Source organism: Electrophorus electricus, chromosome 24 (genome assembly GCF_041902795.1).
Source record: "Electrophorus electricus isolate QZ-2024a chromosome 24, ASM4190279v1, whole genome shotgun sequence".
Taxonomy (NCBI): Eukaryota; Metazoa; Chordata; class Actinopteri; order Gymnotiformes; family Gymnotidae; genus Electrophorus; species Electrophorus electricus.
In genome coordinates, this window is record NC_137520.1 from 9,000,212 (window position 1) to 9,021,585 (window position 21,374).

A 21,374-nucleotide genomic window follows, 5' to 3' on the forward strand; every position below is an offset into this window, starting at 1 on the left:
GCAGAGGGGAGTAAACAAGTGAAGCAAAAGGGCAATTACTGAGACTTTAGAAAAGAGTGCGCTCAGGTCTCACGTGGGGACGGGCGTGTCCAACAACAGCTGCCACTGAAGGAATGTGAGGTATTGAGGTCTGGAATAATGCCTACCTGTCACTGTAATGCCTCACGCTTCAGTCAAACGAAATGACTCAACATTTCATACGACCGTGTCTGTGTGTGTGTGTGTATGTGTGTGTGTTTGTGTGTTTGACAGGCAGTTAGATGCCTGTAGGCAACCCAAAATAACAAACAAATATTAGCCTGAAAATGTTGAGTCATTTCATTTGACTGAAGTGTTATGCATGACCATGACAGGTATGACCGGCCACGTGTGGCATATTCTAAAATGGGCACTTTTGCCATTCCTGGATGCGTAACGTGAAGCGCACCATGGCACTTATTGCTTGTTTCGACGTGCACAGGAGCCATGCGGATGCTGTCTGGAGCGTCGGAGGGTGATGGACAGTTCGGTTGGGTGGACCGCTCAGATGTGCTGCTGATGGCCATCTCACACCTCTGCGGACACTCTGCCCCCTCATTTGTTTATGAGAAGAAATGAAAAGGAAATAATGTCTGCCCTTCTTCTCTGTGTAGGTAGAGGAGTGTGTCACTGATCCAACCCTGCGTAAAGGGGCAACACACTAGTTATTGGGGCGTAGCTCATTTGCTTAATTGAGTTAATCACCTTTATTAAATCAATGAACTTGACATTTCTTTGTTGCGTGATCTTCTCGCATCGGGGTGACACAGTGAGAGTGTTTAGTCATCTGCACTTTTATATCTCTAAATGACTGGTAGCTGGAAGCCCTCTGTGTGTATAAGGTATGTTTTGTGCTCCGTGCAGAGCACAAAAACGCCATATAGCTGGTGTGAGAGAGTGGAATAGTGAGTTTCTTGCACCCAGTTATTTAGAGATGGGTGCATTTGTGCATACTTATGTGTGGGCATGTCTAAGGGTGCGCATTTGTGTGTGTGTGTGTGTGTGTGTGTTCCCAGCCGATGCTCCTCCCTGTTACAGGAGGTAATTTCTTTATTCAGCCGGAGCTATTTTGGCTGCGCTGCAGAGTAATTCAGGCATGTGAAAGCAGAGGCCTGCTTTGCGCTGATAACTTCACAGCCTGCCAGCAGACCGTGGACTTCGGCTTCCTCATCTGTCGCCACTAGAATTAATAAAAGAGGTGGGGGAGGAGGGGAGGTGTGGCCCTTAATTGGACCCACTGTCCTTCAAAGCTGCGGGGTAAAAAAAGAACAGGAGTGTATAATCATTTTCCATAGCAGTCTGCAGCGCGTTGAATTATTAACACAATCATACGGCGAGACGCAGGGAAGAATTGCAGTAAAAACACCCATTTAGCAAGCACTGCTGCCGGACTCCGAGCGGGCGCTGTTCACAAACGGAGAGAGGTGAAGCTTCACTGCCGCCTGAAACCAAACTGGAAAGAAGAAGGATAGGAATAAAGATCGAGAGAAGAAAAGAGTGACAAAATGAAGGGGGGAGGGAGAGAGAGACATGTCTCTGGTGAAGCTCTGCGTTCCGGCGTGTTCCGGCCAGCTGGTCCGAGACGGATCGGAAGGATAGCAATGGTGCGTGCACTCGGTGAGGCTCGTGTCAGTGACCATGCCATGGTGCTCCCACCAAATGTGGAAAAGTGTGCGATCTCTCGAGAAAGACCCAAAATATATGCTGCTGATGGAGGCAGCTTTTATTCATCTCTTGAAGGAGTTGAATTGAAAATTAAACCAATATGATGTATATATTAACTGCACTACTCATGCGGTACTATTGTTTCTGGACATGCCGCCTGGCTTCTAATTCAATGGTTCAGTTAATTACTTTCTCTCTCTCTCTCTCTCTCTCTCTCCATCTCTCTCTCTCCATCTCTCTCTCTCTCTGCCCCCCCCCCCCCCCCCCCCGAGCCCTGCCGACCCCATGACCTCCCCCTCATTTCATCTCACTATCAACCGTGACTTTGATGTGATTTTCATGAACTAATTTATCATGTGGACGCGTGAGGGGCACACTGTGCACTAACCTCATCCCTCCACTCATATGCCAGGAAGCAGCAAAGAACCAGCGCAAATCATCCGGCCTATTACACGCACTGTTATTAAAACAGAGCCACGTTTACCGCATGGCTTTCCTTTGTCATGTTTTTTCCTAATGTTTTTCAGCAATTCTTTTTAGCTTTTCATCTATGAACTCTAGAAATAATTAGAAAAATAAAACATTAAATGGAAATTAATGACTATTTTATTGTTATTTTCTAATAATATATTTCTTCATTACACTTATGATACATATACATTATACCATGTTATGTTTTATGTAAGTGATATATAGTTTATCTGTAAGATTTAATTATATTAGGCTGCAGATTATATCTCATACTCCAGCCATAGTATAACACACCAACTTCAATGTATGCACTGTATGTTAGGAAACAGATAGCCATATGCTGTGTGACATATGAATACATGAATGGGTGTGTTTTTTTCAGACAGAATGCTAATGTATGTATGTAGGATCGGGGTAGGCTGCAGACTGCTGAGTTGTACCGCAGCAGGCTGGTGTAGCATGCACTGCAGTAGAGATAGGCCCAGCTCATTATGATACAGACAGCCAGAAACAAAGGCACATACACTCTCGGCTGCATGTTCCTCAGTGATAACCACCACAGGCTCTCGGAATTAACCAGTCCAACCCTTTCTCTCTTTAGCTGTCTTTCATGCACATGCACATTACCCATGAACAAACACACACACACACAATGATTATATATATATATATATGCGCGTGTGTGTGTGCATGTACACGCATGTAGAAGCAGAATACGCGCACACACACACAACTCAGATCAATACAATAATGTGAATAAAAACATGATTACATCCCCACAGTAAAATCAGTAAGAAAATCTTCCCTTTTCCCCCCTTGTGCCTTAATTCACTCTGATAGAAAAGGAAATGAGGGCATTTTAGCACATGGGGCTCGGTTCACAACACCCCTCTCTCACACACACAGCTACGTGTGTGTATGTGTGTGTGTGTGTGTACGTGTGTGTGTGTGTGTGTGTGTGCATGACCTGAATCCACTCCATGCTACCTCTGAGGCTTCTACCAACAAAACCATGAAGAATTTCGACACATCTGCAATAGCCAAAGCTTCTTTTTCTGCCCCTAACAACAACAACAAAATCATACAAAGAGTTGGCTCAGAGAGCAGCCAAATAGGCACACACTGAAAGCAATGGGAAGACACAGTGTACAGCACAGATGAGCTAGAAATCCATTATCTGTGCCTTCCTTTTCTCTGCTTAGCCATCCACGTGTTTGAAGGATATGTGCTCATGAAAGGATGATTCTTGTTAGCTTTTCACAAATGCAAATTGACAGCTAATATATATATACCTTAATTAATATATATATATATATATTAATTAAGGTACTGTAACATAAATGGTACAGTAAAAAAAGGGTTGTTATGTCACCCTGGCACAACCTTGTGTTTTAGTGGATGCTGGACATTGTGTCTGACCTCAGACTAGGGGGAAGGGTCATCTCCATGACGATGAATGTGTGGAGAGGAAGCAAGACCACTCCCCCTTCCCCTCCTCTTCCTCAAGGCCAGCCCCCAAGGACGCACTGGTGTGATTGGCTACCTCTGGGACAGGAAATCGAAGAGGAGCGGAGAGGAAGAAAAGGTGTGATTTCACAAGCTAAATTACCCATGGGACAGATGACAGCAGCATACAAGCGGGTGGGAGCGCTGCGTCAAAGTCTTACACATAAAAATAGAACCATTTCTTGGGGTGGAAAAAGCCTTTATTTTATGCCTACAACACGGGCATAACAGAGCAAAATGACTCAAACGAATGGGTCAGTTTTGGTTTTTTGACTTGGCAAAGCGCTATTCGTTGCGATCCCAGAAAGCAGGACAGGGAGGGAGAAGCAGCCGCGTGTCTCGTGTTGACGGTAATAGAGCTGACCCCGTGTTTCTGCACTTTCACTGGTGCTCTTCCTTAACCTCCACCACTTGCACCCTCTCCGTCTCGTGTGATCTGCCAGGCGCTCTCTTTCACACCCTCCTCACTACTGTCACTCCAAATATTTCTCTCTAATCTTACCCTCATCGCTCAATCTCTTCGCACAGAGATAAATGATAGAAGGCTCTGCTCACGGAGATAAGACTTTCATCTCTCTCTCTCTCTCTCAATTTCTCTCTGAATCTCATAGTTCTTTGTGTTCTCCATGCCCTATCTGACAGCTTCAAATCTGTGCAACATATGTGGAATTCAATCACACATACTCACACACACATGCACATACACCGATGCTGTTATCAATATTGGTATGCATGCACACGGCACATAAAGACATGCGCATACACACTATGTCAGTTAAATCATCACAAAAGAAAAACTTTTTGAACGTGCACAGCTAAAGACAGATCAGCTAAGCAGCAATATTTATGAGGACACTGATTGTAACCACGAGGACTGCATGAAAATGCAGGAATATTAAAGCCAACATGTCATGCTAATGCGCAACATTTACTGACAGTACTCATTCAGCTCTAGTTCCCTTACCCCAGCCACTTTATCACAGAAATATAGGTGGAAAATTGCCTCACTTAAATCATGTAGCATTGTCTCATTCAGATTAGGGACTTCCATATTTTAGACCCAGTACTGAATGAATACTTCATAAAACGGGCATCACAACTTCGAGCAAGCAATCCGGTCTAAAGAGAAGTTTGCTCACCCCTACCGAATGGACTCTCCCAAATAGAAGTGTCAAGAGGGGGAGACTAGAGGCTGAACTGGGATAGTTTAACTGATAAATGGTATCCTCCCCCCCTCCACTGGTTAATTGCAGTCGCCTTCTCACTTGATCTCTGTGTTTCTGTGTTTCTTCCTATTCAATGTCTCCCTAACACACATGCACACACACACACACAGAGTATGTGTGCTTTTCATATGTAAATCTTTCTGAGAACAATCCACTTTGAGCTGTGGTGCTAGTGTGCTAAATCATCAGCTCAGCAATGGCAGGGAGCGGCTTGTATTATTACACCTAATTAGATCCTTTCTGTTTCCTATCAATTAACAGAGTAATTAAAACCATTCCTGCTTGATTAGCTACTAACTGATGAATCAGGGGCAGCAATGGAACACACATGCACACATACACATACAAATGACAATCCACCTTCCTAAAAAAATGCATTAGTAATCATGTGAATTAAGGCTGAATTAATGAATCCAAGATGATAATGATAACAGAACTAAGGAATAATTTTATGGGGGCGTACGGTAGCGCCAGCCAAATATTTTACAAAATCTTTCAGATAGAATTAGCTGTTGTTCCTTAGTATTAAATATGAGTGCACTGGAGATAAAAAGGGTTTCTTAAAACAAGGCAATGCTCACATGCATTGTGCATATAATATATGAATATTCGATATGCTGATCTTCAATTACTGAAAGAGGTAAAGAAAAAGAATATGAAAGAGAGAGTGTTCCGCAAACACATTTGAAGAGAGCTATTTCCACTCATTCACACCAATCACAGTCAGAGAAAATACAGCTTTTGTGTGTGTGTGTGTGTGTGTGTGTGCGTGTGCACGTGCACGCGCATGTGTGTGTGTGTGCGTGTGTGTATGTGTGTGTGTGCCTGTGCGTGTGCGCGCGTGTGTGTGTTTGTGTGTGTGTGTGTGTGCGTGTGTGTGTGTGTATCTGTTTGTGTGTGGGTGGGTGGGTGGGTGCATGTGTGAGTTAGAGAGAGAAAAGGGTCTTCAGGACATGGATGAACACTGTTAAAGGGTTGGTTATCGCCTCTTTAAAAACACAGCATACACATGAACATCACTGCACTCAAAGTACTGCAGTAGAGTAATGTTAATCACAGAGATTACTGAATTTACTGAATTAAATGGCCATCTAATTACATAGTTTATATATATATATATATATATATATATATATATATAAATCTGAAGAAGATTCTAGGTGAGTAACTACATGTACTGTAGTAAGAGATGTAGAGATATTCAAAATTGTGGTAAAGTACACAGAGTTTCCAGAGAAACAGAACGTTTCGGACAGAGGTCCTTTATCAGCTGTGCAGGCAAAATAAATAAATAAATAAATAAATACAATAAAATATATATATATATATTTAATGATGCAAAGAAAACTCACATCTGTACATCATGGATGGAAAAAAGCGATCAGTGTAGAAACACTATATCATCTTGTTTCCATGGCTACCAGCTATACTGCCTCGGGATCATGATTCTGTGCAATAGACTGTATTGACAAGTGTGTGTGTGTGTGTGTGTGTGTGTCATCCTATGCTCCTATGCACTTTTTATGCATCACTTTGAGACTTCAATAGGAAGCTTCACCATTCATTTTTGCTGCAAAAACACATATGTGCCTCTGATATTGGCTGCTCTGTACAGTCTATGGACACGCTCATCCTGAGGCGTCACATCCTGCCTCATTATAGCACGCATGCATGACATCACAAAACCTTGGCAGTTTTTTTCTCTGCAGGATAATTTATTTTTCTGCAGAGTCGAATCCTGCCAGTGATTTTTCACCTTCTTTCTTTTACTTTTTTACCCCACAAAGGAATTTTCTTAAATAATTATTTTATTTTAGGTGAAACAAAATTCTGAAGGCAAGAGATCATCACTGCCTAGAACACTGCAGGGGAGGCAGAAACTTTTTATTTATATATTTATTTTTTTGCGAGACACTAAACGAGCAGCGACAGAGGTCCTCCTCATGTCCTCATGAGGGCTCCCTCCTCTCTCCTCTCCTCTGACCTCCGCTGCAGTTCATGAATGTGTTAGTGCTTTGCCCCTTTTAGCTGCCTGTCCCGCTCTTCTGATTCCCCATTTGCGGGTCTTGCGGGTCTTGCTGGGGTGGTTTTGTGTGCCGAGCGTGGGATGGTCCCTCTGAGGGGATGTATCACAGCAGTAGAAAGAAAAAGAGAAGACCCCAATTCCCTATGGAAAGCAATGTGTGCTTCACACCAGAGTGTGTGAAGACGAAGCGTGTGTCTGATTAAGGGTGCGTGTGTGTGATGTGTATGTATGTGTAATCCCAAAGTGGCCTCAGGGGCTGGGGGAGGGAAGAGGATTCAGCACCAGACACTTGGCACGTGCCACACACACACACACACACACACACACACACAATAAATCTGGTGAGCAGCAGTCATTGTAAGGTTTGTGGAGGAGGGGTAGGGGCAGGTGGAGAGAACATGCCTCCACCTCCCCCTACTCTGCTTCTCCAAACCCGAATCTTCATTGCCATGTTAACCAGCCTCATAGTGAAACATGTAGCCTCTTCCCAACTCTCTCTCTCTCTCTCTTGCTCTCTCACTCTCTTTCTCTGTCTCTTTTTTTCTCAGAACATGTGGGTCACTGGGGTTCAGACAGAGGACTGAAAAGGTTATTGTGAGAGGACCAGAGGATTGGGGTACTGTTGAATAGGTATGCAGATAAGCATACGCAGAGCGGTTGACATACACATGGCGCACGTGTGTGTGTGTGTGTGTGTTTAGGGTGGGGACCACAGGCTGTTGTGTCTGCTTCCACCAGCCGGTCTGGGGGTGGGGGAATAAAGATCATAGAGGTCACGTACCCCTAAGATAGGCACAGCATCTCACTTATTCACAAACACACACACCTCCCTTATTGACACACACATACACACACCTCACCCATTCACACAGACACACCTTACTTACTCACAGACACACACGTGCACACACAAACACACACCTCACTTATTCACACACACACACACCTCCCTTATTGACACATACAAACACACACCTCACCCATTCACACACACTCACACACCTCACTTACTCACAGACACACACGTGCACACACAAAAACACACACACACACACACACACACACACACACACACAAACCTCCCTTATTGACACACACAAACACTCACCTCACCCATTCACACACACACACACACACACACACACACACCTCACTTACTCACACACACGTGCACACACAAACACACACCTCACTTATTCACACACACACACACACACACACACACACACACACACACACACACACACACACACTTCCCTTATTGACACACACAAACACACACCTCACTTGTTCACACACACACACACCTCCCTTATTGACACACACATACACACACCTCACCCATTCTCACACGCACACACACCTCACTTACTCACAGACACACACGTGCACACACAAACACCTCACTTGTTCACACACACACACATACACATATGCGCAGACACACATACCTCACTTATTCACAAACACACATGCACAAATCGCTTTTAGTGACCTTCAACTTTAACCAACCTTGAGCCTAACAGAAGGAGGGAAATTCAATGGTACACACACACACACACACACACTCACACACACACACACACACACACACTCACACACACAGCACCGCCATCAGCGCAAACTGCACCCTAATAAAAATTCATTACAAGGTCCAAGCATAAACCTGGTCAAATGTTCAAAACTGGATCGGCCACATTTTTAACATCAAATCCCAAAGTAAATCTCATGTGGTCGTGCATGTTGTATGCATGAAGGAAAATAATGAAAGCTCTGTTAGCTCGAGCAGAAGCATTTCCATGGCTAGGCATTACAGTTCAGATTGCTGAAGTGTGAGCACAGGGATGGGTGAGATGAGGAAGAGGAGAACACTGCATTGTGCCCGGGATTATGAATAGTGATATTGGAGTTTCAATAAACATGGTAAACAGGGTGAGCGCAGAGCAAAATGTCTATGACAGATGGCTACAGCTTTTGGCACAGTAGCTGTGGGTGTGTGTGTGTGTGTGTGTGTAATTCCGTCATCTCTCCCTATGTCCACTGAAGGTCTTAGCATTTCTGAAGTAGCACTCCTCTCCACGAGCCTTCTCATTCCCTCACTTCCTCCACTCTTCTTTTCCTCCATCTTCCCTTCATGTTGTCTTCTACGCCTGCTCTTCCTCCTTCCAACTTCTACTACTGCCTTCTCTGCCTCCCGCCTCTTTCTCTCTCTCTCCTCCATCTTTATTACCTTTGGGCGTCTGACCTTGCGCTACCTCTGGTTTTATTCCACCTCTGTGACTGCCTCTCTTAGCCTCTCTGTCCATTTCATTTACCCCACCCTCAGCTTTTCACATCTTTACCTTGATTCGGCCGTCCTCCTTCTTCCTTCGTCTGCTGTTTATTTTGAAGCGGCGCACCGAATGACCCGACGAAGCCAGAATGGCTGCCAGACAAGACTGAGTCAACGAACTGAATTGACAAGAACTCTTCAGACAGTCATCTGGTGCTGCTTCACTGAGTCATCAGCACTGCCGACAGTTGCTGGAGATCTGGACTCTGAGTACATTCGTGGCCCTGCTTTTGGTTAAGCACCATTTTGTAAATTGGAGTGAGTTTAGTTTCTAAGCTTATTGGCAAAGAAAGGAGAATGACGGTGAGCACATATTGTTAATGATATTGAATATTATATTACAATATTACCATATCAAAAGGGATGTTTTATTTATTTATTTCTTCCCCCCTCTCTCTCTCTCCCTACTCTTCACATAAATGTTGAAATTTCAAAGTTTTCTAAGACACAACTTTGAAGTTCAATCTCTGTTGGATTAGCCAGAAACAGAGAAAGAGATATATATAGAAAGAAATAGCTAGATAGACAGAGAAGAGAAATTCTGTGTGTGTGTACCTACATACTAGGGTCTTTATTTGTATATGTGTGTGTGTCTGTGTTTGTGTGTGCGTGTATGTCCGTGTGTGTACATACTAGGGTCTTTGTATGTGTGTGTGTGTGTGTGTGAGGGAGAGAGAGTATGTACCTCGCAAGCTGAGGGAGCAGATCTTTCACACTTCTAAAAATCTGTCAGAAAATATTTGGAATTCATGAGCTTTCTGGCCAGAGCCGCACAGATCTTCCATATCATAAAAAGACAAACTAAGAATCCAATCCTCTGAAGGAGGCCTAGAGTACTACAGAATTCTCTTTGGCTGGGCATTGCCATAATCATGAGTGAAACTAAAGCCCTCGAAAACCCCATTTGAGTGACACATACTAGAGCTACACGGTAAATTGTTTGGGCATTTCCACTGCTCACTACAGGGAGCGCTGCGTTCTGTCACTTCCACCATGACAGTTCCTCAACTGCATATCCAGCACTGTGCATTAGAAGTTTACTGCCATGCCAACGATCGAGAGTCTTTTTAGGCACAGACCATTTTTTTGCATGACTGTTTGTTTCAGTGTTTTCCAGAAGCTGTTCTCAATTTATTTCATATTGCTAGGTTAATGGTTATGTGCTTAACTTGAAACCCCTATATTTAATTTTGCATTTAAATGATCAAATAAGCAAATATTGATAAAGTAGTTAGCCATCGCAGTCATTGCTTTATCAGAGGCTTTACAGTATGGTCTCTGACCATCTTTGAAAGAAGTTCATGCCTAATGAATGGCAAAATGGCATTGAGAATATAATACTCAGCAAATCACATAATCACAATAATAAACTACAGCCTGAACTGGCTTTAATATTTCCCTCAGTCACTGCATTTTTAAACCTTTGTGTATGTGCGTGTATGGGAGGGAGAGAGAGAGAGAGAGAGAGAGAGAGAGAGAGAGAGAGAGAGAGAGAGAGAGAGAGAGAGAGAGAGAGAAACAGAGCAGTGGAAGCAGTGAGCCGGGTGACAGGTTGGTCTCCATGACTCCATGGGCCAAAACACATCCTCTCCCTGGGCTCACAGAAAGCTCACACTCAAGATATTTAACACACACGTCCTCTTCTCGCTCTACTTAAAAGCGAATATTTAACACCCCAAATAAAGTCCTTTGTTTGTTTAAATGAAACTACTGAAAATTACCTTCACTAAAAATGGCTCCAAATGGTAACAAACGAACGTACGGGCGCTGAGACTTAGCTTCTTCGCACAATATTCCAAGGTATAAATCTAAAGTCGGAGAGCAAATGTTTTGGCAAATGAGATGCGTTTCAGGTCCGTTCAGTCAGTCGCGTGGGCTACCGGGGAATCGGGGGGGGGGGGGAGGGGGGTACGTAGCCCCGGGTTTTCTCTAACGATATTACAATGAAAAGAACACGAGGCAAAGAGCGACATCGTCATTAACCTCTGCTGCGAGTATAAATCAACGCCCGTTCACGCAAATTACCCCAATTCTACACAAGCTCTCTCTAAAGACCCAGTGCGCCTCACACGACTAGCCATTTCAAAGATAAATTACGAGGGCCACGTGGGGGTGCGATTGCGCGCACTCGACTGCTTTAAATGCCCCTAAACCTCCTATATCCATTTATTGTTCTTTTACCTCGATTTCTGTTAATCTGGCCTCTCTCGCTTTTCTCTTCATGCGCTTTTGCACCGCACTAACGGTGGCCTTTTTTTCTTGGCACGCGCTTTAATCACGATCCGGGAAAAAGAAAAGCGGACGATGAAAAGCCATGTATTAGTAATAGGTTATGTGTAATATATGCATGCAGGGACCAGTTGGTGAAATAAAGGCAAAGTATAAGCTTGACAATGATTATAGTTTTGCAGCATTTGTTAAAACGCACGGGTTATAAGGATTAAAGTAAGACGTTAAAACGCGCGATTCAGAATAACTGTTTAAAGCCCAAGACCATTTTCTATATCATTACCGAATTAGGTTTATGTCTTCATCGGACGCGTCACTCTAATAGACGCATATGTAATGCACTGACAGCGGGCGGATGGACAGCTGCCGTCTTCGCGCGCGGTCAGGCGGGACGACGACATATTGCACGTCATACCGAAAGGTAACAAATTCACGAGGATGGCTGCGGCCATCTGTCAGCGTGCCCCACGCGCTCGCAGCAACAAAGGGGCCCAAGCGTGTCAGGCCGTGGAGGCCACCTAAGCTCCGCGCGCCCACCATTGTCCCCACGCCGCCGTTATGCAGTATGTCGAAATATGTCGAAAGAGCAGAAAATATAAAATAACCGAAAATATCGGACAAAACTCTTCAATGCGCAGCAACGGATCCGAATGCTCAATACTGCAGTACTCAGTAAGGTATGCACACCGGGGTTTAGCAAAATGCTATAGAAATCTTTTGTCTCCTAGTCAAAGGGAAATCTAGAACAGGGGACTGTACATGAATTGTATGAGGTGACAGGCCTACTGTATTTTGTTAGGCCTGCTCGTTAAAGGTGAAAATTCTGCAAAAAAACAAACAAAAAAACAAAACCCGCTCAGAATACTCGCCCTATCCATAGGGAATGGCATTCTCTCTTACTTATAAATTCATACGAATCCCATAACCATCTGGCATCTGAATTGTTTTATGTAATATGAACGTTTTCATCGCATTTTAACTTTCAATACCGAAATCGATTTTAAGTAAAAATGATGACCAATTCAAATGTAGATTTTTCACAGGGAGTAATAAATTAGATATAGTGACACTGACCTATATATTACTGTATACAGCAAACACGTTTTGTTTAAAAACTGTGTAAAAAATAATTTATTATATTCTACTAATCTGTATGCTATCTAACAGACAAATTCAAAACATACTGAAAATCTTTCTCTCACACAGAGAACCTTTCTCACCTGTTTTTGGCTGGGCTAAGGGTTGTTTGTTTGTTTGTTTGTTTGTTAAAGTATTTCTTTATTTCTTCATTTGGGTACTCCAAGTCCAAAAAAGCCTGGTACAGAGGGTCGATTTTCAATTATGGACTTTGATAATAAAGATAAACCGATGTGCCAATCAAACTTTTTTTATTCTGAAAGAGCCCAAAACCTCTCACCCCTTCACCCCTAAAACAGGCTACCAAAACTATTGCCACAAAAAAAGAAAAATCCCCCCTGCACTTTATCTTTCCATCTCTCCATCTCCATCCATCGCTCCTGCTGAGAATGAAAGAGGAGGGAGAAAGGAAGGTCAAATACTTGTCAGAGCGGGATAAAGAGCGATGGAGGGAGAGAAACAATCAATACTGAAACTGGGCATGTTTTTCTCCTGCAGTGGAGGCTAAATGCCATCTGTAACTCCGTTTTCTTATATATGTTGGATTGGGATAGAGGTGTGAATAGAAAATAAATCTTTAAAAATAAAATCAGAGTATATACATTCCTAAAGTCAATGCTGTAATCTCTGAAAGTTTATTATATAAGCATGCACATGCATGCCCGTGCACGCATGCACTGACCCACACACACACACACATACACACACACCCACACACACACACACACACACACACACACACACACACACACACACACACATACACACACACACACACACACACACACACACACACACATACACACACACACACACACACACACACACACCTACACACACACACACACACTCACACACACACACTAATTTCTGCATCTCACTGCTTTCTTTTTTGGGCCCAAATCAAAGTGTGGATCAGATTATGGTTTTTAATCCTACTGTAATCCCCATATTGTTTCAGAGACAGTGAGGACTGCTCCAGTTTAAAAGACTGACACATGCACTTGGAACATAATGATATTCAGACCCAGTTATTCAGCTAATAGCCAGCCAACAAGCTTTTCAAGTCCTCAGTGATTACCACAAAGCCTCGTTAAGGCATGCACACTTTCCAAAGAGCATCACCTACTTCAAACTTCAGTTTGTAATTATGCCACTTTTTCTGCAGAAGCTTGGTTGCTCTAGCTCTTTAAATGAATCTTTAAGAGAATGTTTAAGTGAATCTTTAAGTGAATGCCTCATACTGATACCGGCAGTGATGTTTCCATTTACATGTTAAATAAAGTTGGTACAGGCTGTTAAATAGGAGCATGTGGGATTTATTCCCATACTCTAATTGGCTGGTTAAACTTTCCGGTCACCAGATAACCCAGTGCTACAATGGAACAAGCTGTCTGAAAAGTGCAACTCCAAATGAACTGTCCTCTTCTGAGCTTTATGGCTCTTTCAAAGCCAACAATATTAATGAACATACTTAGCTTCAGCTATCAGTACATTCACAGATTTGTGTTATTTCTATAAAAATTCTATTTTTTATGAGAGAAAGAAAGAAAGAAAAAGAAAGAAAGAAATTGTGCCATGGTTGCATACACCTCTCCACAATTCTAAAGACTGATGATGAGGTTCACAAGCAGGTGGATATTGCTGTTGTATTGCACAGGTGCAATGCTATCGGCTGCCTGCTCCCCGGGGTGGGCAGCTGTCTCTCTGCTGGGGAAGCATTCTTCGGGGCAGGGTTGGGGGGGGCGTGAGATTGGGGTGACAAAGATGAGAGTAGTAACCTGACCTGTGACCCTTCTGTCCAACAGAGCCCAGCATCTATGCGTGTGCATATGTAATTAAGGTATAAGTTATTCAATCATTTAGATGACCCATGTGGATGACAGATGGCGAAAGCCGGAGGTTTGGGTCCAGCACAACGGTTCTGGGAGGTCAAGCACTTTCTCTGCAAATGTTTTAATCATACTAAAAGCTCAACTACTTACTCTCAGTTATCCAAAACGCCAGATCAGCATGCCTGGCTGTTCTCTTACGGCGGCTCATGCTGCTATGCATGGGAGAAGGCGAGAAGAAAGCACTGGAGTGTGAGAGTGTGTGAATGTGTGCGTTCTTGCACGTGCACGACCGCGCAGGGCGCGCGTTCATGCAAACCTCATCTGTACATACGGCACTAAATCGCGCCGCCGAACGTCTCCTGTAGCCGACGTTGTGCCTGTCAGCAGCTCTGCGTGAGCAAACCGATGGGCAGAGGCGTTCGAGCCCAAGCCCTGCTCTCGGCCGTGCCCAACACGTTCAGATCGTAAGGGTACGTCCAACCCGGGTAAGGAAAAGGAAGGTCGTCCGCACTACGCAGCCACACCCTTCCGTAGTGCAGAAGCCCTCCAGTCCACGAGGAGAGGAAGCAACAAGACGACGGAGACAAACACACACACGCCAGCCACACAAACCAGCCATGAAAATGGAGAGGAAAGAGAGAAGAAGGGTAGAAAACAGGTTTTTAGGGAGACAGACGGGGGAAAGCCTAGCTGGCATATGAATTGCAGTGCCATTTTAACATTAACGTGTAAAAATATAAAATATTATGTTGATTAACAAAATTATTAATAAAGGTAATAGTGAGGGGGAAAAATGCCAAGAGATGGACGAAATAGTTTTACTCTGTCTGCTGTTTACATCCAGCTGCAAATTGTAATAATTTCTTTCATGTATTCCATGTTGTCTAATCGATTGTTCTCATGCTAAACCTACACTTTGAATCCTTCATTGTGTGTGGCATGGAAAATATCTCTGAGAGCCACTTTCCAAGTTGCTTGCTTAAACATTTTGAACATCGAACGTAACTTGAGTTGATGAACATTTTATGATTTTATTAAATAAAATGACTTGAATGGTCATTTGATACATGGGATTGTTCTGAATGGGGTAAATCATATGCAAACTTGCGTACATTTTCATCGGAGTAAAATGATGTGACTTGTGAAGGCTTTTTGCAAGCTGACTCTGAACTGCTATTGAAGAGTGAGAAAGACTGAAGGAGACACAAGTAGAATAAGAAAACATTTGCAGTGTTCAGTGAAAGAATCTTTTTGAAAAAAACGCATTAGTGTCAATTATTCAAGAGTTACTTAAAGTGGTCACTGACCAAATACAAAGCAAACTGGGAGCTTCAGTCAAAGGCCGGAGTCACTGGATCCGGGGAGCCACAGGGTTTAGTGGTTCCCTTCTACTGACATGCATGATTCATTGGCTCATTGCTATTAGCTGAGAAGTTCATGGTGGAAAGCACTGAACTGTGCTGTGCCATGTCTACACTTCACTACAGTCACTCATATCTTGTTAAGCTTCAGTGCTCCAATAAACACACCAAGCTTGAAGTCCACAGTTAATTATTAGAGTCATAACGCAAATCTGTTGATTTTATTATTAAGGTTTCCTTATTTATTAAGGAGTAATGCTCATTAGTGAAGCACTTGGATGGTATCGTGCAGAGCCGAGGAGGAAAGCAGCGCCGTTCTGCAGCACTGCTGTGCAGTCTGGCTCTATAATGCAATATTCACCAGGGTGTTGGGAACCGTGGGCACCTGACAATGGTAGGATTCTAAAAAAACTGGTGGGTTACAGCAAGAACTTATGGACCTCCTCAATTTCTTGATGTTAGTGACTCTTTGTAAAGAGGGCACATTACCCTTTATTTTAGATTTACGTTACACAGCCTTCGGCGAGCACCAGGGGTTTAGGCCACAGATATCATACACAGAGAGAGACACACTCTCTCTGTGTGGAGGATGTGTGTGAAGCTGATATTTGTTCTAAGTGGCCATGCTGTGAGCAGGAGTATGTGATTCAGACACTCCTCCTGTTGGGAACTGTCTTTACCACATATCACAACATGATATAACTGCTTTCTAAGATAAATTCTTACATTTCAGATCGATCGATCGATAGATAGATAGATAGATAGATAGATAGATAGATAGATAGATAGATAGATAGATAGATAGATAGATAGATAGATAGATAGATAGATAGATAGATAGAGGGAGAGAGAAGGATGTTCTCTGACTTCTTTCAGTTCAGATCCTCCTACAGGGAGGACTTCCCTTCCTGTACTGAGAGGAACAACAGTATAGATGAGCTAAGGGGATTACACTAACACACACCTCTGCATACACACACACACACACACACACACAGCCTAACCTAGTATTAAAATTGGGGTGTGTCACATGTAAAAATGGGCATGTACACACAATGGACACACACACAGACACAAACACACAAACACACATAGGGCACGTCAAAGCACTCTGCCACAAGTGTATCATGACCATTCCAGCATGTATCATGTGTATCATGACCATTCCAGCATGGTAGTACTACTGAAGTCTCAGTGCATGAGTGGTGTTGGGGGTAGAGCGAGAAAGAGAGCGAAAGAGTGAGAGACAAAGAAAAGAGAGATGGAGAGAGAGGGGGAATTGAGGTGTGTATCAGGACAGCCTTCCACTACAATGTGTGCAGAGTAAGAGGGACCGCCCTGCATAGCTCACGGAGGCTTAAGCGTCACAGGTGAGTAGGTGGTCATTTCCATATGAATGTGTCTGCAAAGTGGCACAGTGGAAGAGCAAAAACAGAAATGGCCTATTTAACTAAATCAAACAAGAGTGCTCTTAAAAACATGAATAAACATGAGCTCTTCACACAAAGATAAAAAATAAAAAAGTCAGAGAGCAGAAAACGCACGGTACTGCTAAGTGAAAGCTGACCATGGCAGAGAGCGAAGCCAGGGCACCATGATAATGCAACACATACCAAAGTAAACAAGACTGTAGCTCTGCCACCCAGGGTTTGCTGTAAGTACCGCAAATACATCACGCTAGCATTTTTAGATTTTCACTTTTTATTCAACCTCATTAATTTATTAATAAACTAATTTATTTAACTTACATTTTAGGCATTATTTCACTAGGCCTCCGAAGAATTTTAAAATTGGGTTGTTTCACATGTAAAAATGGGCATGTACACACAATGAAAAAACACATGCACTCAAACACACACACACACACACACACACACACACAATTGTACTTTCTCATCTTGCTCCTCATCTTGCTCCTACTCTCACTCTTGCTTTTTCAAGATAAAATGAATGCAATGTAACTTTGAGTGGCACTTGGTAGCAGCTGGAGAGTACATGGGGGTTATTGTGAGGTCAGTTACTGCTGCTTAATCTGACAGAATGGGCCACACACACACACACACACACACACTACACTTTCAGCTAATAATGATCTTTCATTATTTTAATTAAACAAAATTTCTTTGATTTATCTACAGAACAAAGCAGACCACACTTGCTCTTTGTGCTGTCTTTGTCTTTGCAGGGTGCGTTGGGCACAGGTGACATCCAGAGGAGACTCAGGTGGAACTTGGGGGAAGGTGAGGTTTTAGTCTCTCATAGGGCAGTGGTAAACAATATTAGACTCTAGGCAATATGTAAGCCACTCCAGTTAGGTAATACGGAACAAGTGAAGATCTTTTGCCCAGAATAGCTGCAAGAGAGAACTGCATGTACTTGCACAGACACCATGCGTGCACACGCACACATACACATGCACACACACACACACACACACACATACACACACGCACCCTTACCAAGAGTTGAAATTATCTTGTATTCTTCTTACTGCTTTTCTACTGGTTACCAATACTTTTTCAGCAAACTGTGACAACATTTTGCAGTTACTGAAACTGCTGGATCATTTTCAGCATGGCCTTGAATGCACAGGCATCGTTAACCCTGTAAGATGTGTGTGGATCTCTGCTCCTTGGTCATATACTGGCCTACGCACTTGCAAAACAAATCAGCACAAACTTTCAAAACAAACTCAATTGGATCAGGTGACTGTTTAAGAAGTCTTTACACAATCACAGCTAACACACAAATAGACACACACAAAAGCAATGTAGCTCCTGGCTCAGAAGATGCATGACACACAGAAATTCATACTAATAGAGAATAAATCCAAAGGAATTTTCATTCGCCCTTCAACACTCCCTTTCCAGCCTCTCTCTCTCTCTTTCTCTCCATCTATCTCTCTATGCCTGTGGAGAGCATTGGCTGGGGCTCGGGGAGATGGGCACCGTTGCTAGGTGACCGGTTGTGGTTGCCATGGTGACTTTAAGTGGAACAGCTGGTCCAATCAGCATAAACTGCAGGCAGGCGAGGGCAGAGCCAGGGAGAGAGGGAGAGAGGAGAGACAGAAGGAGAGAGTTAGAGAGAGAGAGGCCTGCTGAAGCATGCAGGAAGGAGAGAAGGAAGGAAGAGAGGGGAGGATGAGTGAAAAGGCTGAGTAAAGCAAGGAGGAACAGAAGCAGAGAGGCAGGCAGAGGGTGTGTGTGTGTGTGTGTGTGTGTGTGAGAGTGAGAGAGACAGAGAGAGGGAAGAAAAGCAGAGGAAGAGGAATGAAAAGGCAGCTCGGAGGAAGGCGGAAGAGATGCGAGTGTGAGGAGAGCGCAGGAAGGACAAGTAAGAGGGTGAAAATTAGAACTGAAAAGGCAAGGCAGCAGAAAGTCACATGCTGACCACAATGGTGGCATCCCTCACACACTCACCCAGCATGCATGTGCCACTCCTCTGCTCCACAGCAGCTCGCCAGCCGCGGCTTCAACTCCACACGTGCAGGCCACACGTACTCAGCATTGGCCTTTAAGGACTCTCACCCTCCTTTACGCCTGCCTCCTGCTCCTCTCCCAGTGGAGGACACACAGTGGAGCGACCCATCATGATGTTGCAGATGATGAGGGCTATAACAATGACCTTTAACTAATCGTTTAGGTCACTCGGTAGGAGATACAAATGAGGCAAGCACCGGATGTTTCAAGAATACCTGGGTGCATAGGGATGTGTGTGTGTGTGTGTGTGTGTGTGTGTGTGTGTGTGTGTGTGTGCATCTGTATTCATTGTATCACACCATGTACCTGGGTGATACTGAATGTGTGTTAGATCAAGAATGTGTGTGTGTGTGTGTGTGTGTGTCAGAGAGAGAGAGACAGAGGGAGAGAGTTGATAACGTCTGGGCGAAAGCGCTTGTATGAAGCATGTTGGGCTTGGCCTAAGGGCTCCTCCAGCAAGTGAGGCCCCACTCTACCACCAGACCCTCCTCTACTCGTGCACCTCTCCTGTATAGAACTCACTCTATATGGAACATGCAGTGCAGAGAAAATAGTTGCTTGTTATGAAGCCGGACCATATCAGGGATCTTGGGGGGGGGGGGTTTCCGTGGAGACGGACAAGTGGTGGCTCTGGCCGACAGGGTAATGGAAGCCTCTGTCGGAATGGTCGCGAGCAGCAGAGAGTGGGGGGTAGGGGGGTTGTGTAAACCCATTTGGCTAACCACTGCTCCCCAGCCAACACTTTAATAGGCCTGCAATGGAATGATGGGCACTTTATGGACACTTTAAACACCCAACTAGGATGCGCTCCAAAACTAACAAAGCAAACAGATTCACAGAGACCTTAGTGGCAGCACGGCCTTGGCCAAAAACCTCCCCTACATCTCCTCCCTCTCTCTTTAACCCCTCCCTCCACCACTGCCGCCAACCCCAAACCCCTTCTGATGGGGTGCCAGGCCGGGAGATGGTCTGTATCAGTGTCCTTTGTGTTTGGCTACTGAAGCACATGGAATGGCAGTTTATAGCACAATATAACAGCATACGGAGACTTTTATTGAATATAATGGCTGGGAATAATTCTGACCACTTCACACCTTCTTGCAGGCGAACAGAGACCGAGGGCGAGAGAGGGAGAGGGCAATGGGAAATTGTTTATCCTTCTCTTTCTTTTTTCCACAGTCACGTGTCTCCCTGCTCCCTGCACACACAGACCATGCGTCATGCAAACACCCTCTGCTGGCAATGAATTCAGGTCTTTTTAAGCCCTTATTCCATGAGTGGACAGGAGGTGGATGAGAGGGAGCGGGTGGGAGAGAAAGACAGAGAGAGTGAGAGTGAGAGAGAGACAATGGAGGTGTCCATCATGGCAGGCCTGCAGTACAATAAGAGTTTTTCAGACACTCGCGTGGCCCGGTGTCACTATTACAGCATTTCATTAACCGAGAGCACAGCTGCCCTGGTCCACAGCAGTGCTAGCCTAGAGCCATTACACCAACACAGTTGGTTGCACTCACGAGGCCTATAATGACTGTAACACTGTTTAACTCCACAGAGGCTATTAAGGGCAGGCTGGCTAGCCTTCATTTCCATACAGTAACATCACCTGGATCTGTTGCGCTATCCAAGCTGACGTCGGCTGTCTCCTTTCAGAGCTTGAAGATAGCTCAAATCCAAAGTTATACTCCATTCGTTTGGCCTCTGGACACATGCATAGCGACCGTATCTAACTTGTTGCAGGGTAGATAACTTTGTCCAGCTGAAACATGAATATTTGCTCTGCTAATATGAGGCTAAACGGGACAAATACTCAACAGTGCTGAACAGAAGTTGAGACCTCAATTCTCAGAGGCTACAGTGGAGGTTATTGGTGGGAAAGAAATTTCCGAAGCATATCATACTTCCCTCCACATGCCAAGTTTTCACTAGGCTTAATGGTAATGGTGCCATGGTGCAAACAGATTTTCATTTGTTAGGTTATCTGAGTCGCACAAGCTTATTTGTAAGTGTCTCTCATTAAAGCTATGCTCAGGTTAACGGGTTGTGTGTCAGTAATGATAATGTTTCCGGAATGCTTGCACTGTCAGGATAA

General features: G+C 44.0%; 1 long non-coding RNA gene across 1 annotated transcript in view; it reads left to right on the forward strand.

Annotated features, from left to right (window-relative positions):
- The window catches only part of LOC145653558 (uncharacterized), a 5,265-nt gene extending 4,550 nt beyond the window's left edge, over window positions 1–715 (forward strand). The window contains exons 2-3 of the long non-coding RNA XR_014119782.1: window positions 1–120; window positions 461–715. The exon at window positions 1–120 is cut by the window's left edge and continues 96 nt beyond it. This is a non-coding gene — a long non-coding RNA (uncharacterized LOC145653558). The remainder of the gene's footprint in view (window positions 121–460) is intronic.
- The last annotated feature ends 20,659 nt before the right edge of the window (window positions 716–21,374 follow it).